Genomic DNA, 8,795 nt, shown 5'->3' on the forward strand with positions numbered 1-8,795 from the left:
TCACAGCAAGGGATTATATCTGGTTTATCAAGCAATTCTCAGGCTAGAGTTAGGTTTGTCAATGTTTAGTAGGGTTCCTTGTTAATTTTAGAGTACGAGATTGGGTTCCTTGAGTAGGCCAGGCATATTTTTGTGCTATATTCTTCAGAGCATTAAATGGTGCATAGATTTATTAGAGGATTAGTATTGCCACTCTATTTAGAGATGAAACACTTGATAGTAGTTGGGTCTTTCTTCTCTCAGGTTATTGATCACGTAAGAGTGATAGAGAGAGCATGTATTGAGACTTATAGAGGTGGTGGTAAAAGGCCATGTCCTCAGTATAGTGCTATTGGTATTCCATTTGGGAGTGATAATCACAGTGGGCAGAGTTCTCATCAGACCTTGTAGAATTTTTGGTATGGGTCTTCAGGCTATAGGGGCTATTTTAGATTAGAATGGTTAGTATCTGAGAGTATTCTAGGATCTTTTTTTAGTTTTGGTGAGACAGGACATTGGTCTAGAGATTTCCCTAGATACGAGTTGGTCTTTTAGATAAAGTTAGAATATCTTCCTCACTAGCCTAGAGTTCTTGAGGTGTGTTATGCTTGTGAAAAGATGGTCCTTTTAGTAAAGAGTGTCCTCAGCGTCAGTGGTCTGCCAATTAGGGTCAGCTTGTATTTCTCGCTAGGTTAGGGCTTTTGGGGTTTTTTACAACTAAAGAGAGACCGATCACTACTCTAGAGAGTGTCACTGACATGGGATTATTACTCATTCACCTTATTCAGACCAGTCTTATAATGTTATGGTACCCTCATTTAGAGATAGTGTGCTTAGTGCTTTAGTTATTGATTTAGTCGGTTAGTCTGAGTTTGGACCTATTTAGATTTGCTCTCCCTCGAGCGCATCAGGCATGTGACTTTATATTTCACTATGATAGCTTTTATTTCCTGCTCTTACCCTTTAATTATGTGTATTTGAGTCCTCGTACCCAACGATGATTGTATGTATTGGTAGTTTTATATTGGTTATTGTACCTTTATATAGAGTTCATCATGATATTACTACCTTCACAGATGATTTCTTTTAGTAGTGGATCTGTATTGATGTTTTCCTCTATGGCTATAGCATTTAGGGTTTGAGTCTCATTTACCTTGGCATATTATGGCCCTAGAATGGTACTTGCTATTGATTTTTATTTTGGTACCGCCTATTCCCTTATATTGATGTTTATGTTGCTGTTGTTATTATTTGATGTAATTGATCTTGTCTTAGTATATGACTAGACTGTTCCTATCTAGTTAGAATCCCCTTTTTTTGGTTCTTATTTGTTGGCTTAGGCAGCTATATTAGTTGGATGATCTCTCTTATAGTGAGGTAAGGTTGGTCATTTTTCCTTTTTTGTGGGTTTTTCGAGATTGGTTGTGGAGTGGATTATAGTATTTAAAGGAAGTTTATCTTTAGTAGTTCTATTATGGTTTTAGAGTTGGCAGTTTAGTTATATCACCCATTCTTGAGTTTGGGATTCTTGGACTTGCCACCTAGATTGCAAAGGTTTTTGCATTGGTTATCCATCCCTATGTACTTTGTTTTTAAGGTTGACTAGTTTGAGGTCTGTTCTTCACTGGTGGCTTTGATATTGATGTCGAGAAGTCTTGAATCCGTTATCATGGTTTGCTCTTGGTAATAGTGTGGAGTTGGACACCCTGTCCTATCCATGATATGGTTTTGTTTTAGTGAAGTTATAGAATTGAAGACAAGTGACATTTTCTGTGATAGTTTCTTAAGTTGGGAAATTGGAAATTCTTTATCTTGAGTTGCTTGGTTCATTTTTTGGTAGTAGTCTTGACCTTGACATCAGTGTCGAGCTTAGCACCTTCTTCCTTGGCAAGGTAATTTATGGTTTGATTAAGTTATGATTGTCCTACTTGGATGGATTTATGAAATCCTTATTTAAGAATTTGTATGGTCTACTAAGACTTGATGGAGTGATTCTCTTTAGTGTTATGTGCTTACAAGTATTCTTTGCCGAGATGGAGTATTAGATTGATTAGTTTTTGGCTAAAGTTGCAGTTTTTGGAGTGCTATAGTTTTTGGCTATTACTAGTATGGTTTGTGGCCTTTGTGAGTCCTTGAGAATGTTTTGTTGGTTTATGCCCTCCAAAAGATATGTAGTTGATTTCTTGTATTTTAAGTTGGTGATTTATCCTCTACTGTGATTTTGTTCTTCAGCTATGTTTCAATTTTGGTTTGGTATGGCTTAGTAAGGATATGTCATATTTGGATACTCAGGTTGATTCGAGTATTTGGCCTTAGTTTATATGTGTTGTCTTGATTTTGAATTTAACACCTTGGAATGGTGATTTGGAAGCTTTGATAGATTTGGAGTATGAATGATTACCCATCTTCATGTTTGGTTTAGGTATTTGAGACTAAGCGGTTCAGCCTCGGTGTTAAGATTTCAACTTGGAGTTGTAGAGCCTAAGTCCAACCTTTGTTTTCGATTTGTGTCAGATAGGGTTTTCTCTATAGGCTGGCTGAGCCTACTCCATGGTTACCTATTTAGTCTTCTTAAGTTCGGGTGGATTATGGTTGATAGGTGCTTAGACGATAGCCCATGGACACGGTATAGGTTCCTTCAGCTTGACCTTAGGTTTTTAGTTTTCTTTGAGATTTCTTGATGATATACTCAATGGGAGTAGTATGGTTGAGTTGCATTCAACATGATTTTATTCTCAATTGATGGGACATCCTAGAGAGGATCATTTTGTGATGAATAGTTAAGCTACAGACTCCTGGATTTCAATTTCGATTAACATCTGGAAAAGTTGTAGAATTAGCATAGATTGCATACCTTGGTTATCTCCATTTGTGTGGGCAAGTGGCGTTTTATGGGCCTATTCTTATGTTTTCCTATGCACTTTCAGTGGATTGATTTCAATTCTTTTAGTTTTATGTGATATGATTGCATGGATGAGACTTAGGTGAGTATCTCCTTGATTTAGAGTGGATACCAGTTTTGAAAGACGGATTTGGAGTCAGTTGCATAACTCGTGCCTTGGTTTGACTTTGGCTTGGATAAGTGTTTATTTGATTGTACTAGTACCAGTGTGGCATCAGTGTATCCCAGTTTGGATTTGCGTGCATCAGTCTTCCTTAGTTCAGTTGGAGTCCAATTAGTGGTTAAGGTTGAGTTCTATCTATTTGAGAGTGAAGTGCATAAGTTGGTTGAAAAAGGGATACCTGTGGTAAAATCTCTTAGAAGTGTTGTTTCTTCTCGGAGGTTATATGGTAAGTCATTCTTGGAGCAAGCAGGCCTAGTACCTCATCTTTTTGAGTTTTGGTGATCTATCTATCCATTGACTTTTGCAAACAAAAAGTAATTTTAGCAGTGGATATGACCCTCCAGGGTATTTCCTTGATTTGCATATATTTCAATATTTTGAGCCTTTCCCCATTGGCTATAGGTTATTTATGACTTGCCGAAACTATTGGTTTGGTGATAGGATAGTTCGTTTGGACTTTAGACTCAATATTTAAATTTAGGATTGTTCGCTGTTTAGAATTTGGTCTTTGACTAAAGTTCCTAATAGAGGACATCAGATGAGAATTTCAACATCGCCGTCAACTTTGAAACATTGATTTTAGGCTAGGGGGTTCAGGTCCCGAATCTTTTGAACTTGTTTTAGACTATTGGAAAGATTATGTGAAAAATAAAACTATAGGTGTGGGCCCTACATTTAGTCGAAACAATCTCGGGTGAAAGTTTCGATGGTTCCATTGAGTTTGAAACACAAATATGGTATGATAGCATATTTTTTGAGCACATGGGGTTTCAAATGAATCCCGAGCACCAGATCGAAGTCCATTTTGGACTTAGTAAAATTTTGTGCACCAGGTCACTGGTGCGACTACATTCGCAATAGCTATAAATCTCAATCGCGAGGTGCGATTTACCCTTGGTAAAATCATGTTCACGATAGCCATAAATTACGATCGTGAGATGTGATTTTTCCTTTGCCAAATGGCAATTGTGATATCATAGTCGTGAAAGCGACAATTGCGATAGTGACAACCTACTGGCGATAGTGACTCCTGAGAACTTGAGTAGGTGTAAATACCCTGTTTCAGCCCGTTTTGCCAATTTTATCATTCATTTCAAAAAGTGCTAAACTCTATAAATTGAGAAAGCTTGTGAATTATTTGGGAGCTTGGATAACAATTTCTTTTCTAATTTGTCTTCGAATTCATGGTAAGATTCCTTCAATTTCATGGTAAATTCTTAGAAATTAGGGCTTTAAATTCTTAAACTTTAAGGGTTTTTTTGAGACCCGAATTGTGCTCCATTTGTGCTCAACTTTTGAGCACAACTTCCTTATCCTTTAAGGGACCTCATGGCGGATTCAATTTTGGATTCCTTTTACAGGCCCCACGAGATCGTTCTTGACCCAAAATTTGACCTAACCCATTATATGACAATATGGGTCTTTCTTGACTCCTAATGACACGTAGATTATGATTTTTATAGACCAACAACATTTTGAAATTATGTTGTGAAGACGGGCGTTTTATGGATGATTCAAAGATTTGCGGTTCATTTTTGAGGTAGGATTCTATCTACTCTTCTCTTGAGATGGTATTTTATATATGTTACATGTTAAATAGGAATGTTAGGATATGATTGTGGGTAGCACAACATGATTTAGCCTAAATTCTGAGCTTGGGGGCTAGAAGGTATTTGACCCTTAAGTTGAGATACTTATTATACTTCTTCAATCCTATTACCCTAGGTTGTTAGCATATTAGTTATAGCTGAGACTAATGAATCCTTAGAAATGCTTTTTATATTACTCGATGGATTGTGATGGTTTCTCCAGATCATGAAGTTATGATTATACTGGATATACATTTGAGTCCAAGGCCATGTTCGTGATACTGATTGGTTAGGTTTCGGGAAGTATTCCTTCCTTGTAAAGAAAATTGTCATAGTTTATCGACATGATCACTTAGATGGAAAATGGTATGATCCCTACTAAAATATGGTTTTATTACTCTTTTTTAAAAAGGGATTTATTCCTACTTTTTCACTTTCAAAGCGAGTTTCTTTATAATAGGACCGTACCAACTTAATTTATGACTTGTAAGCCTTTGAGACTAATAATGATGATCTTTTTTAAATATTTTGGTCGAGAGAGATTCTGACCCTTTCTACCTCCTATAATGATCTTGTCCCAAAATTATCTCAGCCAATGGAATCATGATTTTACACCTTTTTAGGCATGGTTCTAGCTATGCATTTATATATATATATATATATAAATCTGGTACTGAATGTATAGTCGATGGATTATGGGATTGATATATATACACACACCGGTTTGAGTCTTAGATTAAGTACGATGATTGATGATGATATTTATGAGATGTGTAATAATATTGATGATATAGGTTCTGGATTAAGTCAGGTAGTGACATTGATGTTGATGATATGAGTTTTAGATTAAGTACGATGATTGATGATGATATTTATGAGATGTGTAATAAACTGAGTTACTATATGGTATTCTGATCAGTTATGGTATTATGAATTATGTCTTGACATTCATTATTGCATGCACATTGCCTATCACCAGTATATGCTTATATTTATCAGCCTTTTGGGGGGATGCATAGGTATAGGTATGAGTGCTGCTTGCAGTATATTATGTGGAGCTTGTATCTATCAGTCTTATGGGGGGTTGGATAGGTATAGGCTTGGACTGTTGTTTACTGAGTGTTGATTGAACCTTTTGAGCATATGATGGTGGCGGTTTATAAAAGGCCTAGTTAGGTATTTTTGTGTGAACTAGTTGGTTACCTTGTATTGTTATTGTTATTGCTATTATGGTTGGTTCGTAATAAGTTGACTATTGGATTGGTATTGAGGTTTGAGGTATGATCCTGGTTCTGTTACCTTACAGTTATATTATTTTTGATAAATATCTCATATTCAGACGTATGGATTAGAGACCTGATTTATTTTAGTACTAATCCTACTATGATTGGGAGGTTTGGAGATGCTAGTGTGATGACTTAGGTGTACCTTAAGTTAGCCTTGTTTATAAGTATATGTATGCCTACCTATATGTAGCTATGGTATTACCGCATATCCCTCCTTTCTTTTATTTATTCAGATTGTATACTCATTCCTTGGACTTAAATACTATTGTATATCCTCCTTTAACCCTTTATTCGTACTTTGTCAGTGATATACGGTATATTTTTTATGTTCCTGGGTATGGATAGAATGTGATAGTTCATCCTTAATACCACCTTAGCTTATTATGTTAGTTTCCTGGATATGAATAGGATAGTTTATCCGTATTATCTCATTAGCTTTATTATGAAGTTGTTCGATATTTGGTTGTAACTTACACTTCTGTTTACATGTTATGCATATTTACATTATCTTTAGAGCTCAGTCAGTAGTTGCCTATTGAGTACCTTACGTTTGGTACTCATTCTACTCTTCTACAGTTTGCAGATCATAGTATGGGATATCGCCATTATTGTGTGAGTCGTTCGAAGAAGCTATAATTCATAGACATAGGGTGAGCTCCTGGCGTTCGGAGTATTACTTTCATCCCTCTTATGTACTAGACTGATCTTTATGTTGTATTCAGAGATGGTTGTATCTGCATATTCATTTAGTATTTCATTTGTGTCCTTGTTAACAGTAGAAGCTCTTGTACTGATTACACTAAGTTTTCGGACTATCTTATGTATATTAGTCTTGTACTACATTTATTTTACAATACCTCCATTTCTCTTGGTTGTCTGTTACTAGTAGTTATGGACTATGGGTTGGCTTGCCTATTGCTAAGTTATAGTAGGTGCCATCATGACCTGAGAAATTGGGTTGTGACATTCTCCTTCCCCAAATCATGTTTGTAGGTTGAAGAAATCCCTTTACGGGCTTCGACAGAAATCTCGACTGGAAAACTAACTTCAGACTTACATTTCAAAGTTTTTACTCATTCAATAAATGATTGTTCCTTATTCTTTAAGAAAATTGATTCTTCTATATGTATTATGGCAATCTACGTAGACGATATCTTGTTAACACGAAATGACATTGCTGAGATAAATAGTCTTAAAATCTTTCTCAATAAAAAGTTCAAAATTACAGACTTGGGAAATTTATAATATTTCCTTGGAACGGAGGTTTTTCAAGAGAAATAGGGTCTAATTCTCAGTCAACGCAAGTTCACTTTGGATTTGTTAGCAGAATTTGACATTCTTGGACTTATTGCAGTATCTTCACCACTTGATCTCACATTAAAATTTCCTTGCTTATATAGGGGATCCAATCAAATATCCAACTTTTTATCGCCATATACTTGGAAAAGTTAAACTATTTCACTCACACTTGCTCGGACCTTGACTTTACAGTATAGCATCTGAGGCAATATATACAAGATCCAAGTAATCCTCAGATGAACATTGCTCTTTGTGTTCTTCGCTACTTTTTGAAGGAACCTGGTCTGGGATTATTTATGTATTCATCACCATCCTTTGGCTTAGTAGATTTCGTCAATTCAAATTTACTTGTCCAAATTCTTAAAAATAAGTAAGTGAGTTATACATAACTCTTGGAGCGTCACCTATCTCCTGGAAGTTGAATAAGTAGACATCAATCTCTCTTATCTTTGCTAAAGTTGAATATCGATCCATAAGGAGAGTTGTGGCTGAATTCACTCGGTTGGTTTAATTATTCTCTGATCTCTCGATTCCCGTAGCTCTATCAGTTCCTCTTCACTCAAATAGCCAAGTTGCGATTTATATCGCCAAAAAACCCATTTTAATAAGAGAACCAAACATGTGGACCTTGATTGCCATTTCTTTAGACAACGATTTATTGCTGGTTTAATTTAACTCTCGTTCACTCCATCCTCATCTCAATTAGAAAATTTATTCACAAAACCTTTAACAGGGCATCTTCACTAAAACCTTCTAGGCAAGTTAAGTGTTTTTCCTGACACGACCCAAACCACGGCCTAGTCGTGTCGGGTGCCTCAATCCCAACTAGGACCGAAGACCACCCCCATTACCTAATCATAATCGCCCTGCACCTTATGTCGGATGAATTCTGCACATATAACAAGATAAACAATAATAAGTGAAAGACATAAATCAAAGTCTCTAACCATTCAAACAACCTCAATCAAATTTCCAACCAGTGTCAACCCTAATGCCAATACCAATACCAAGGCTGACACCAATACCGACACCGCCCATACCCATAGTAGTCACACAAAGCCTCTAACCAAAAACAAAGAACATCCGGTTGGGACATGCCCCCGACCATATCTAAAACAATAGTCCAAGAAAGAAAAATAATGTAACGAAGTACGTAGCATGAAAGGGAGCCTTCTGAAGTATGGAAGCTCACCACTTTAGTTTGATACAAAGTTGTCCCCAAATCCAAGTCACTGAGAAGAAGGAGTAGAATGGCCGGTTCCAACATCACGTGAGGATACGATGCTCGAAGATGGTTAGCGTGATGAAATCTAGCATGTACTTAGGAAAAAGGATAAATAATGCCAGTAATTCAAATCCAAACTAAATAACCACATCCAATCACATATACACACACATATATATATATATAACGTGCTGGAAAGGGAACCGGGTTTAAAAGGCATTTAAATCCTTAACCTAGGTTATGTAGCTTTACATCATAATCCATCACCGGCTATATGGGTCCAGTGTTACCCCCTGAATGGGCCCAAGTGCATGTAGCCGCATGAACCGGAGATATCATAAGGGCCGGGGAT

The sequence above is a fragment of the Capsicum annuum genome, chromosome 9, assembly GCF_002878395.1.
Source record: "Capsicum annuum cultivar UCD-10X-F1 chromosome 9, UCD10Xv1.1, whole genome shotgun sequence".
Taxonomy (NCBI): domain Eukaryota; kingdom Viridiplantae; phylum Streptophyta; class Magnoliopsida; order Solanales; family Solanaceae; genus Capsicum; species Capsicum annuum.